This window comes from Leopardus geoffroyi, chromosome E2 (assembly GCF_018350155.1).
Source record: "Leopardus geoffroyi isolate Oge1 chromosome E2, O.geoffroyi_Oge1_pat1.0, whole genome shotgun sequence".
In the NCBI taxonomy this organism is placed as follows: Eukaryota; Metazoa; Chordata; class Mammalia; order Carnivora; family Felidae; genus Leopardus; species Leopardus geoffroyi.
The window spans coordinates 46,364,945-46,378,870 of NC_059335.1; the positions used below are offsets into that span (position 1 = coordinate 46,364,945).

Consider the following 13,926-nt stretch of genomic DNA (forward strand, 5'->3'; position numbering starts at 1 on the left):
CCGCACATTCTTCACCCTGCAACCCCTCTCTTAGATCTAGCTCTAGAGTTGTGCGCAGAGGCGTCCTTTCAACCTCCCCCTGCCTCCTCACGGGCTTGCTTTTTTTCTTCTTCTCTTCCTCTTCCTTTTTTTGTTTTTGTTTTTGTTGTTGTGTCCCCCCAACCCCCCAGCAGAAGAAAACCCAGGGTCCAGAATCTAGGCTCTTTGGAAGTGAGATCTCCTAAGATCCCCTTCACCTCTCTTCCCCCTTAAGACTGGCCCACGGCATCTTTAACCCTTGGACCAAATAATAGCTGCTCACATTGTAACCCCAGATTCTGAAAATTGCAGGGAAGCAAACTCTTACTCAAATTCACCATTCACATCTTCATCATTAAACCAACACTTCTATGTTATATTTGCAAAAAAGTAGCTTCCAACAGATCTGGAAACAAAAACGCCCAGCGAGAGAGCACACACAGCATAGCTCTGTATAGTACCTGCATTGATGTATACCTTGTATATTTGTGTGCACATATATTCACAGCACACACAGAGACACAAAGACATCTAAAGTCATTCAAATGTATATTTATGTACCCATTTATGCATATATCTTTGTGTTTCTATCCATTCATTTGAGCGAGAGGCAGAGAAATACACACATCAATGCAATATTTAGCCTACATTCTACTTTCTCTCCCTACTGTAAATGTCTTAAAAACAGATTGGTCTAAAATTTTCTGCCCTCTTGCCAGCTAAATGAAGGATTTAGATTCTGAATTTCTTGGTCCCTTTTTTCATTTTGTACATAAAATAATCCATACAGATGCTGGATTATCGCCTAAGCATTATTCAATCATACAAGCTTGGTACCTCTCCTCCTTATAACGAATTCACTGAGTAAAATTAGCATAAGTATTTACCAGATTAAGCTGACATTTTCCTATATTGCAACATGAAATACATTTATATCCAGAATTTCCCCCAAATAGCCTATACCAGTGGAGATACTGACTTCCTCCGCGCTGTTTTGTGTAACAAGCTACAAGTTCGCTCCTTGTATCATTTACATTTTTAAGAGAAAATAAATACATAGCATTTAAGTGAGTTTTCAAGATCTACAAGGAGAAATTAAAATTTGCTGCATCTTAAAAAAAAACCCAACAATTATGAAGATTCGTGAAGACAGATAAATTAGAGACAAATATACTCCTGAAGGTCTGAACAATTTTCCTTACCTGATATATTATGGAAAAATTCAGAATTTACCAGTCTTCTTTCAGTCAGCTACATTTTACACTGACCTGCACTTTGGACTGAAAGGGAAAAAAAAAAGATTAACTGTTGCCAATGAAAAATTTAAAATAATAATCAGAAACCGGACAAACTGAAGTTAAAAATATACAATGGTTACAATAAAGATAAATATTTATTTAATCAAAGTAGAAGTTGTGTTTGGACTGTAGGAATGTTTCATCCTTCCCTTAAAAAAAAAAAAAAAATCAAGAAAGAAAAAAGCCAGTCTTTGCAGGCTCCTGGAGAGTTCCCATTGTCCAGGGCTATCGAGAGCCCAGAATGGCATTAACCTCACAAAAGACACATTGTGCAGGGGACAAAAAAAAGCCCCTTCTTCTACAATAACTTTTAGCTTTTTTATTTTTAGAAAATGACAAAGGTTTTGCAAGCACTGACTGGTGAAACCTGTAGCAAGGCAGGCTGGGCTTGGCTTTATTGATCAACTGTCCCGCATGGAAAAGCAGCCAGGAAAAGTTTGAATGGCAATCCAGATTTGGCTCATAGAGAGGAAACCCCCGATTTTTCTAAATGTATTTTCTTTTTTTCTCTCTAAATAAAACAGCATTATTCCCAGAGTGAATTCACAAGGATTAGATGAGGTAACCCTGCAAAATCCTAAACCGGTTTTCTCCCCCTAGTCTTCACTAAGAACCTGCATGCTCTTAAGAGCATTGGGAAATCTCTCAAAATGAAGAATTCCTTTCTAATCAAATAGAGTTCCCGATTAATTCCCAAATTCTTTCTAAAATAAATAATCCAGCGAGGCTGGGAAAAAATCTTTTTTCTAAGAAAAATAAGTTTTGGTGCGCGCTGTCTACCTGATGTTACAGGGTTCACTTCTAAAGCCTTCAGAGACATAAATGTTGTTTTTGCATTTGTTTGCAGATCACTTAAAGTGCAAATTGCATTTTATTTTATTCCAGACATTGTAATTTCAGTGGTACTAGTTCATATTTAGAACTTACATAAATACATACTTGTCATTAAAAAAAACCTATTGCATTAGCAGTGACGCTAGGCTAGGATTTGAAAGAGGGGGTAGAGAAAGAGAGAGAGAGAGAGGGAGAGAGTGGGAGAGAGACTGAGACTCTTGTTCTTCCTGCGTTTGTTTGCTTCCTTTTTGGAGGTACCGTACACCCGCCTAAGTGATGGCTTTGATGTACTGGGAATCGGTACAGTAGCAGGGTCCCTGGCTGCTGTCTTTGATTCCAGGGATCTCCTTTGGGCTCTGGTGGGATGTACTGCTCCTAGTCTTTATCTGAAATCCATCCTCTCATTTCAAGCCCTTTGGCTTCGAGACTCTGCTCCAAACTCTTGGAGGAAGCTGTAAGACTTTTTTTTTTTTTTTTTTTTTTTTTGGCATTAGGGAAGGGGTATGTAATTTCCCCCCTTTCTCCGCTCTAGACCTTTCCTCGCTATTTAAATATATTGGCTTTCTTTCTTACGAATTTAGTCTGAAATTATTTTTCACTGCCTTTATTACATCCCTGCTTTTGATGGCAAAATAGCTTCCTGTGTTTTGAAAACATCTGCTTTCCAGGTTTTACACGAGAAAATTGATTTTACTTTTCTCTTAGGTCCAGAAAGGTAGAAAGTTGACTTGTTTCCAAGTGCAACTTTTCCTTTTCTTGTCTTTCCTTAAGTTACCCCCCTTTCAGTTCTGTTTCACTTTCCCCCTTCTATTCCTTCTAATCATCACTCCTGCTTCCCTTCTTCTTCTAAAGAACCAGAGAAGATTGATGGCATCTTATTTCAGAAGACAAAATTAACATATCATATATATATTTTTGTCTAGTCTATGGTACGTGCTAAAGTTTTCTCGATATTTTCTTTATTTGTCTTCTGATTGGGGGAGGTAATTTTCCTCCTTTGAAAAAAATCTCAGATTTGCAATTTAAAGTGGCCTCTATTTTGTCTGCTTCTCTGCCTTTCACTTAAATCTTTGCTTTAAGCTGTCCCACTCCATTATTAACCCCCCCCCCGCTCCCCTCCTCTTTGAAGATGCTCTCTTCCTATTTAATTTAAACACTGCTGCATTTGCCAAAAAAAAAAAAAAAAAAGAAGAAGAAAGAAAGAAAAAGGGAAGAGGGAAAAAAATAAGAAACAAAAAAAAAAAAAAGAATGAAAAAAAAAGGAAAGAAAAAAATCTTAAAAAAAATCTTAGCCAGGTTCCTATTGTTGCTTCTCTGCATTTCACTTCTCGGTGTATGTGTATGTGTGCGTGTGTGTCGTGTGTGTGTGTGTGTGTGTGTGTGCGCGTGTGTGTGTGTATGTGTTTTTAATACATGCATAAACTTTTGGTGCCTCTCTCCCTCTTCCTGGGCTCTTCTCCCATCCTCTCTTCCTGCTCTCCTTGCCCTGCTCATCACTTTCCCCCGGTTTTTTTTTTTTTCCTCCCTTCCTCCCCTCTGCCTCCCTCCACCTCCCCCTTTTCTTTTTTGCTGAATCTTATTGATCCAGAAGGTGGCTAATTAGCCCTTCCCGTCGTGCCTGGGTAATGAAGCACATGCGCACTGAATTAATCACAGCCATTTTTTGCAGGAAACTAATTAGCAGAATAAAGATCCAAAGACTTTTTTTTCTTTTCACTCATCAGCTCCCACTTCCAGCGCGTCCCCTCCGACCGCTGCAGCCGCCGCCGCCGCCGCCTCCTCCTCCTCCTCCTCCCGGCCGCAGCCGCCGCCGCCACCGCCTGCTTTGCATCCCAATTACAGCCTAGAGCCGCTGCCGCCGCCGCCGCCGCTTCTCCTCCGTGGCCCCTGCCCGCTCCGGGGGCTGTAAACTCCCCGCCAACCATGCTGCTCGGCGGCAGCGGCGGCGGCGGCTCCGGCTCCCCGGCTGCGGCCGCCTCCCGCCCCGGGCTCCGCCGAGCGCGCTCCAGCTCCGCCGCCGCCGCCGCCGCCGCCGCCAGCAGCGCGTCCTCCGCCGCCGCCGACCCCCGCCAGCCGCCGCTGCTGCCTTGATGGGCTCCGCGGCCCGAGCGCCTCTTTTCGGGATTAAAAGCGCCGCCAGCTCCCGCCGCCGCCGCCGCCGCCAGCAGCGCCGCTGCAGCCGCCGCCGCCGGAGAAGCAACCGCGTAAGTGGCAACTTTTCCCTCTTTTTTTTTTTCCCGCCGCCGCCGCCGCCGCCGCCTGCTCCTCCTCCTCCTCCCGCCGCCACCGCCCGGACGCGGGGCTCCTCGGGGCGCCCGGGCTGCTTTGCATGGGGCTCGTCCTGCCCCCTCCCGGCTCCCGCGCCCGGCCGCCGCCGCCCGCGCTCCCCGCGCCCGCGCCCTGCTCGCTCGCTGCGTCCCGCTCGCCTTCCCCCTGCGCCAAACTTTCTCTTTCTCTTCTTCTTCCTCCTCCTCCCGCCGCCGCCGCCGCCGCCGAGCCCGGGCCGCCCCCTCCTCCCCGGCCCCCGCGCCGCAGCCGCCGGCCGCCAGCGACCCCCGGGAGGGTGGAGGCGCCCGGGGCGAGGCCCGCGCGCCGAGTTTGGAGGCGCCGCGGGGCAGGGCCGGCCGGGGCGCGGGGCCGAGGGCGGGAGGGCGGCTGGGGTCCGGGTGCCGAGACAAAGGCGGCGGCCGGCGGGGGGGGGGGGGGGTCCGCGGTGCCGAGCGCCCCCGCCCCCGCCGCCCCCGGCCCCCAACTTTGCCCCACCCCGAGAGGCGCCGGGGCCCCGGGCTGAGCCACCGCGCGGAGCGCGCACCCGGCCCCGAGCAGTCGCCGCGGCTGCTGCTGCCGCCGCCACCGCTGGCCGGCCGGGCGGCCGCCTTCCTCGCCGGGGCTCGACTTGCGGGGGATGTGGCCGCCCGGCGGGAGTCCCGGGTCGGAGAGGGGGCAAGGGGGCGAGGCGGCCGCCCGACCCCGTACCTGCGCGCTCTCCGCCCTGCCCCACTGGCAGCGCCGCGAGCGCCCAGAGGGGGCTCTGCCCTGGACACTAGGGGCTCCCGGGGACTCGGGGCTGCGCCGCCGGCCAGGACTAGATCTAGCCTGGCCGGCCTCTCTTTGACCAGCTGAGTTGAGAGACATCGGACTGTTCCTTTTTTATTTTTTTTCTCTTTTCTTTTCTTTTCTTTTCTTTTCTCACCTCACGAATCTGAGATTGTTTACGTTCCATTCTTTGCTCTCACCCCTAGTCCTGCTTCACTCTTTCCATTAATGTATTTTCGTGTACGTCTTTTTGCATATCTCTTGGAGAGTAGATGTGAGTGTATTTTATGCAGTGTATTTAAATTGTGTATGGACTCGTGGATTTCTTGTGGAGCTATTACATTAAAAAAATAGATTTTACTTTACAAATTAATCTGTTGCTCAAAATCTGAGTTTTGCAGAATGTTGTGCAATTCCTTCGACTGTGGCAAATTCTTTGATTACAAGTGCTTTCAAAAATCACCCACTCTTAACTTTTTCCCCTTGTTGCTTCCAAGTAAGGCAAATATGACAATCTTTATTCGTCTCAATTATTGAAACTTGATCTAAGGACTATATGGAAGAAGGAGGCTGATTGCCTTTTTCTGGCCTCCAGTTCTAGTGACTTTTAAAAGGGGGTTTGTTAAGCACCTTTGAAGAATATGACATACGGTGATCGCTTAGCTATAATGCAAATTGCAGAGCATAAATTTACTTTGGAATTAAAGGAAAAAAGACCCAAGCCCTTTCAGTGGGGACACTTGAGGATTTATTATGTTTTTAAAAAAATTACTTTTTTCTCCCTACTTTGGGAGAATGGCTAGTTACAGAACAACTTATTTGGAGGTCTTCAGAAAGAGGCTTGGGAAACGGAGAGGGGAGAAGATTGATCACAATCTGCATAATCAATAGGGCAGCGTGCTGCAATCGTGTACCTACATTTACTGTAAATTTCTACAATATCTGCAGCGTGGGTGCTCCACTGCCTTGGTTGGCTCCTTAGAGCAGATTTAGAGGCAGTACAAACAGAATTTAGTGTCAGCCCTCCGGAACAATATAGGGGAAGTCCAGTCGATAGTGGCTCATTTAAAAACTCCTTCATTTTGCTGTACATTTTTGAGGGGGAAAATCTGTTTACATATGTGGGTTTCAGGTACTGAACCCCCAAGGTGTAGGTATCCTGTAGGTTGAGGGGAGTGGAAAGTATTGGTGGGGGAGTAGGGGGTGGGTATTCGATCATTGAATTATCACCTTGGGGGCCCTCTTCTCATCGTATAATGTTGGGTATCTTTAGTGCAAATAATTCAGGAATATGAATACAGTAGAGAGTAATACACCAGAGATTGAAGCAGTGTCAAAAGTAAGAATTGCTGTGTGTGCATTTGAGAGAGAGAGAGAGAGAGAGAATACAGACTCTTATAGTCAGGCTTGAAAGCTTGGTGGTAGGTAAATCCATATTTGGAGATGATTTTGAAATAGTCTAGCAAATGGTGCACGAACAGGATTTCGTAAAAAGTGTACATGGAGTCAGTTTTGAAAGGATTGTGGTTTGGGGAGATGAGGTGTAGGCAGGAAAACCCACTCTAGGCCTGCAGCCTTCTTCTGTCTGTGTATCCCTCCCTTCCCCCTCCCTGAGTTTTAGTTTTTAATTACTTAATGCTGAAACGCACAGGGCTTATATAAATATTTGCAAATGCTCTTTCCTATTGATTTCTCTGAATAAACTGCCCTGCTCAGGTCCAGAGAGGAGGCAATTCAGATCTGTGGACTTTTTAAACATATAAAGTCTCTGGAGGAGTGTTCGCCTGTGCATGCATGTGTTTATGGGTAGAGTTATAGATATGAAGATTTTGGGGGGCTTTAGGGAGAGTTCAGGCTGTGGTTAGTGTTAACTGAGAAAGCTGGGCTGGAGCTGGCCCCATGGCCTGGCATTCCTGACAGATGTGTGTGTGTGTGTGTGTGTGTGTGTGTGTGTGTGTGTGTGTGTGTGTGTGTGTATGTGTGTGTGTAAGTACATAGTGCGTGGGTGTCTACACTGGGGAAGTCTGAATGTGGATGCACTTATACTCCCCCATCCCCCCGCATTACATGCGGAGAGTTTTCCAGGGCTCGGTGACTGCCTTCTCCTCAGGGTCACATTGAGTTCGAATCTGACCCAAGGTGCAGGAATCCTGCAATGGGGAAATAAAAGAATATACAGAATGGGGTCAGGTCAGCTGCTCAGAGGCCAAAACCCCTACAGCTGCTTTGATTTTATTTTTTTGTGTATATTTTAGGCTCCTCCTGCCAGGTTACAAATTGTGCCTCCCCCTCTCAGGTGTTTGCTCTGTAGCTTAAAGGCACCAGAGCCTATTCCTGGGTTGCTGTCTGCTCCCAGCAAGAACAGAAACCCCACAACACCGAATCCAAAACAAAACAAGAAGGGGGGCGTGAGGGGGGGGGCAAGAAGAAAAACCCTATTGAGTTCAGGCAAATAAGGTTGGGTCTCCAGATCCGATTACAGAGCTGCTTTGAATATGCAATACAGCACACAAGACCAGTCATTCCAGTTACAACAAACTATTAAAAAAGAGAGAGAGAGAGAGAGAGAGAAAAGAAAAGGCATGTTTAGGTCGTAATTTGTTAGTACAAGGAAAAGAATCCCACATAAAGCTCCCCTTTCCCCCCCTCCCTTTGCTGGCTTCACATAGAATTCACTCACCCTTTTCCGATTCGTCTACTATATAGGTTCTTTTATTAAAATCTTTTGGGTTTAGGAAGATCGCTGCAAGCAACACATTTTCTGTATTTTTTTTTCTCTTTATCTTCGAGGAGAGTTGGCAGGGGTTCTGTGGTTTGCAGTTACACAATATGTTATCATGTTTTTAATCACTAAATCATTGCAGTGGTTATAGATTTACAGTCTTGGGGTATTACAGAGAGGAGCAACGGCGGCTATATATATGCCTTTAAATTACACCAATGTAAACTGCGTGCAGCAGCTGCGAATATGGTTGGCCGACTTCAGCACCCCCCCACCCCCCCAAGCATCTTAGTACTTTTCCCTCTGTGATTTTTTTTTTTTTTGTATTGTTTGGCTTTCGTAAAGTAAGCTATCCCCCACTCCTGTATTCCTTGTCTTTCAGCCTCCCCCAATTTTCACTGCAGGCTTCTAACCCCAGATAGGCTAGAATTCAAACTCTTTGAAATATACTTTGGATCACAGCTTATAATAATAGCAATAATAATAAAAAGAGTGGATTTCCTAAGAAATCCTCTTGGTTTCCATACCGACCTCCTGTGTAGGGATGGAGAGCTGATCGGGAGACAGGGGTGGGCGAGAGAGGGAAGGGAAGGCGGGCTTGGAGCTGCTTGCCTGCCTGGAACCTCCAGTGTCCTGTCACTGCGAGCCCACTTTCAGCTTCTGTTTTTCATATTATTATGTAACAGAATCCTTGGCAGCATTAAAAATTCAGTATTACAAGCTGATTGTAATGCTGCCTCATTAGACAGCACTGTCTGGCCTTGTATTAAGTGAAACACAGAGCATGGCTTTTAGATTATAAACACCAATAAATATTAAGGATCAGCAGAGGGGGGAACTAGTCAGCTGGGTTTTTGGCCCCTTCTGGTTTTCTATCTCCTCCCATCTTCTTTCCTTCATCCCCCTTCCTCCTCCCTTTCCCCCCTCCCCCTTTGGTAACTGTCATCTGTTTTCTTGGGATGCTGATGTGTCAACCCTGGTGACATTTTAGGAGGGCTTTTTATAGAGTTATCTTGTATACACAAAAGGTTTGGAAGTTTGTTTTGTTTTGATCTGCAATAAACAGGCCCTTCACTTTGCTGATGTCATTTCCGTTCATATTTGAGTTGTTTATTGTGTTTCTTCGCAGGGCCCTCTCATCCCTACCCCCACCTCGCTTTTTCAGCCAGAGCCTGCGAATGCCTGGGGAAGGGGGGGACGCGTTCCTAAGCTGCCAGGTCTGGGTTCAAAGGCTGAGGGTTGCGTGTCACTGCCTCGTCCTAGGGTTCGCCCGCTGGGGAAGATGTTTCCAGCTTAGAATCTGGTTAAACACTCCGACATCCACTTGCCCTGGTATTTCCATGGCATGCAGTGATTCATCCCAGCTTCCTTTCTTTGAAGTGCCCCCCCTCCCCACACCCACACACCTTGTCTCTGTCTTTAATACATCCTTATTGTCCACTTCTCCATGCACCCCCCACCCCCCCCCAAAAAAAAAAAAAAACACCAACCTTGTAGTGATGACTTTGATTCAGTCGCAAATCTGAAGCTGGCATTAGCGACTTCATGCTGTGAAAAAAGAAAATGTTTTCAGGCGCTGCCCCACAGCCTCCCGACCATCACCTAGCCCTGATCAGTCTTTTTTTTCCCCCTTTTGCGTTTATTTTTCTGCTCCCTGCCTTTTTGTAGACATAAAGGCAGTTCTGGTGTTACTAAAAACGGCCACAATGTCCAGTGTCTCTTATTTCCATGTGATCTACAATTGGAATCCCCCCTCCTCCCCCCCCCCAAAAAAAAGTAGGGTGGGGAAAGGAAGGAGGGAAAACTTTGTAGGTCCCTAAGGCTTTCCTCTAATAGGATGATGGGTTTTAGGTTTAAAAAAATATTATTGTTTTGTTCTTTTAGGTTTAGAAATAATAAGGGGAGAGGGAAAAGCAGTCATTAGGAAGTTCACTGAGCTGCTTTCCAACTAAGACGGGTGAAAAATGAACCTGCATTGACACTTGGCTCCATGTGAAAGCCCCAGTAACCTCTCCCCCCTTCCGTGGCCCTGGCCTTTTGTTCCTGGAGAACGGAGCTAAGGTGCTTTTTCTCCCAGACCAAAGGCAGCAGGCAAGGAGTCCCCTTGTGTGCGCATCGCCTTTAGATGGCCTTCTCATGGTTATTGTCAATGCAGACTCCTGCAAACAATTGCTCCAGGGAGACACAAAAGCAAAAACATTTGTCCTATTTTTTTAACCTCTTTGTTTTAGATTTTTTTTTTATCCATTCTTTAAATTTCACAGTTTCTATTTGTCTGCAGAGAGACAATCGAAACAGCATGAAGCACATTTTACCGTAGGCCTCGCTGACGATTGGAACAGCCTCAATAGAAATCCAGATTCTAAAACACTGGCTGACTTGGAGGATATGTGAAATTTCAGCCCGGGCTCTTAAGTCAGATTAGCACAGATTGCAGACAAAAACGCACTAAAATGGCAAGATAAGAAAATGGGATTCTAGAATCATTTGGGGGGGGGGGCGGGGGAGTGTGAACAGGGTTCTCTTTTGTTTATCCCTTAGTGTCCTGCCCCAAGAAGTGGTTGCTTCATAGGAAGGAATGGCCAACCCAAATGAAATTCTTCACTGAAACAAAAATCTGATCTTGGTTTGTGTGCTCCTGGCATATTGTTTAATTGATTGTTTTAACACACGTGTAGGGAAGCTTTTGGTACATACTATGGAATTGAGGCTGTGCTGAGATTTTGTGGTTTTTATTTTTTCAAACTCCAATTTATAGAAAGAGACCTTATTTCCTCCCCCTTCGCTTTCCTCTCCTGTTTCCCTTTTCCTTTCTTCTCCCTCCAACCTGCTTCCCTCCAAGAATTCAGTGGTTTGTATCAGAGTGCAAAGGGATGAGTCCAACAGGGGGAATGGCCCCTGAAAAAATAGGAGTCCACCTCGTTTTCCTAGCCCCCAAACAAAGCACTTCTCTACCGTAATGTATGGACCCTGATTGCGATGCTGTCCTTAAGCATCTGTCTGCCTTTTCATTAAAATTCTCAATTTCAAGGTTTAGAAACACAAATGTAAGAATCCCCTTGGGTATAAAAGTCTTGCATGGCAAATTCTCTTTGCCCTTTTAGAAATAATATTTTTGTTAACAAAAAAAAAAAGGGAAGAAAGAGAGCAAGCACTTCACCTAATGCTTTAAAGCTGTTGTAAGGCAAGCCTTTTATTTTTGGCTTTCTTAAAACTTGGCCTTTATAACTTAAAATTAATTTGGAAAAGCTCCTTCCAATCACGGTTTTTAAAACATGGTTACTCGTTTGTGTCTTTCTTATGCGCATGTTTGACAGATGCAGGGTCTTAGTGGGGAGGGTGGGTAAGTTAACTAGATAATGTTCCACCCCTGATTTGGGGGTAAAAATTTAATCTCTGGAATTAGCATTGTAGCGATAGTTGGAGGCCTTGAGGTACGTGTCAGAGAAATGTGAATCAAATTATCTGTGTAGGCCTTGGCACGCCAGCCTCCCGTGGTTATGAAGGTGAGTGTGGCTGTTCTGAGGAAAGCCTGCATTCTCTGTCACACCCAGGAGGGCCTGGTCACCTGGTGGGTACCAGGCCCCTGAATATAACTGCCTAGAAACGATGGGGTGAATTCAGGGCATGGGGTGCAATTTAACTTCAAATATTGTATTGTTTGTTTCAGGGATTTTTGTTTTTGCCCTCTCCTGGCTTTTTCTTTGTTAAAACCTCAAGGTTATTGAAGCAGTAATTTTAAAATCAGTGTGTCTCTATATTTTAATAAAAATACAGGGATCTGGAAAAATACACAAATCTCCCCTAAATCCAGTGTGCTGTGAAAATAGAGGCTAGGTTTAGCTGGAAGTCAGAATGCTGACATTCACTGTATCTTAGCTCAGAGATCATATTTACTTTCGCTGAAGTGTATGTGGAGACAGGGAGAGAGGGAGAGAGGGAGAGAGGGAGAGAAAGAGACAAGCCAGTTTGGCTCAGTTGGGATCACTGTAATTTACCAGCCAGCTAAGTGTTAGGGGGCTGGCCTCTGGCTTGGAGAGTGGGTAAGGGGAGGAGTGGGGAAGAGGTTAGCATTCCCTGATTTATTTTTAAATATTTATCCTTTTGGCTGTTGCCAATTACGGTTTGCAGATGAGAGGAGACTAGTTACAGAGAACTGCCTTTTCTAAGAGCGGGTTTATTTGTCAGCAGTGTCCAAGAGCCATGAGAGTGCCAGATTGTCTCTGCTGGGTAGGTTAACTACAGATACCTGCCCTCAGAAGAGCCAGGGCCTTTCGGAGCCAGAGGACTGAGTTTGCAACCTGTCTTTCAGGGAAACAGTTGATTCCATAGACAAGTGCAAAAGTTTCAGACTCCCTCTGAAGAGGTATTGTTTTGTTAATGATGAAAATCAGTTCTGGTGGAGGTAATGCCCCCAGCTTTTTTGGTAACCCTTTATCTTGATGCTCCAGAGGCCCTAGATTCCCTGGCTGTGGACTAACCTGTTACAATTTTGCCTGTAACAAAGGCAAGCTTGACCAGCTCTTACCATGTTTGTAGCTGGTGCTGGATTAAGATAAAGGAAAGGGACCCAGGGTTACTCCCAGTTCCACTTGTCAGGCCTCTGAGGTGCCGGAGGGCACATTGCCCCGTGTGCCCCTTGGGATGCTGGTAGTGTCCTGCAGATCCCCCCAGGGCCTTCTGCCCAGCACCTCCACATCCTTCCAGATTACTTTATAGCTGGTTCTTTGGCATTCTCGCTTTTCTTTTATTGAAGATATTTATCTGTCGGCCCACCAGATTCATGATGTCACCAGATTATGAGGTCGTCCCCTGTTAATAAAAGTTAAGATAAAGGAGCAAAATTAGATTTTCGGGGAGTGTAAACATTTTCTTACTGTCTTTAGCTCACGGGCTCCGGGTTGCTCCCAGGTAGGACATAGGGGCCTGGAGTCCTTGTGTCCCTGGAGACATTTCCAGAGACATCTCTGTGTTGTGAGTGCCACATTACTTGCGTTATTGCTAGCATCATCATCTTCATGTATTATTCATAGTCACTTTTTCAATTAAATTATTAATTGGTTTTCTTTAAGGTGTTCTCAACTCATGTGGCTAATATAAATAATAGTGTGTTTTGAAAACACCACCTGTTCTTGGGGCTTAAGTCAGGTGGCCGATCACAGCTCGGCCATGATCATATCCTGGTTTGCAAAATCATCCTCCACTTTCCTTTTTTGCTCTCCAGCACCCTCCCCCCCCCACCCCCATACTCTCTCATGTGTGACAGAATTTGGCCTGAGCTCTCCTTTGTCCCTAATCGGACATGATTCCCTAGAGGCAGTCTTTTCTCCCAGGGCCCTGGCAGACAAAAAAAAAAAAATTTTTTTTGGAGTCTTTTTTTCTGGACTAAAATGTAAAATGTAGAGGGGGGTTGTCTGTCCCCAACAGGTTGGCTATGTACGTTAATTTGAACTCAAATTACATTGTGTAAGATGCCTTGTGCGTGGAGACCTGATAGTTTCAATCAGCCGAGCATCCTCTTCCTCTTGCCTCAGTGTGCTTAATGCTAATACAATTCCATACATACAGCTCTTTGCCTCCTGAGCTTATTATATTTCTCACACTTGCATGGTTCATTATTGTGCAGTCGGGGAAAGGACTCTTAAGGTTGTGGGGCCAGCCTGGGTGGGTGGCTTTCAGAAAGGGAAAAATAGGTGCCCTTCTGTGCTGGGGGAATCAGGAATTAAATCAGACTGAGCGTGGGATTCTGACAGGGAGGACGGTGACTTCCGGTGAGATTTCTCTGGTGCTGCCTTTGCATATGAGAATGGCGAAGGCGAACCTGGGGAGAAAAGTGTCCAGCGGTTGCTCTGACCAACTGGGGTGTCCCCATTAAATTTGACCTGGCAGTTGAATCTCCTTGTGAAGGGCATGATGTATGCCTTATCTGAAATTGTGTGTGTGTGTGTGTGTGTGTGTGTGTGTGTGTGTTTTAAGGCAAGTCTTGTAAAAAGACTGTAAGCTTAATTACAAGCTGTG

The 13,926-nt window shown here is 45.8% G+C and overlaps 1 long non-coding RNA gene across 1 annotated transcript; it reads right to left on the minus strand.

Annotated features, from left to right (window-relative positions):
- Window positions 1-5,948: 5,948 nt before the first annotated feature.
- On the minus strand, window positions 5,949-13,016 carry LOC123579395. Its single transcript, XR_006702745.1, has 2 exons — window positions 12,437-13,016; window positions 5,949-9,456 (listed from the first exon to the last, which is right to left on the minus strand). It is a non-coding gene; the product is annotated as an uncharacterized LOC123579395 (long non-coding RNA).
- Between the last annotated feature and the right edge of the window lie 910 nt (window positions 13,017-13,926).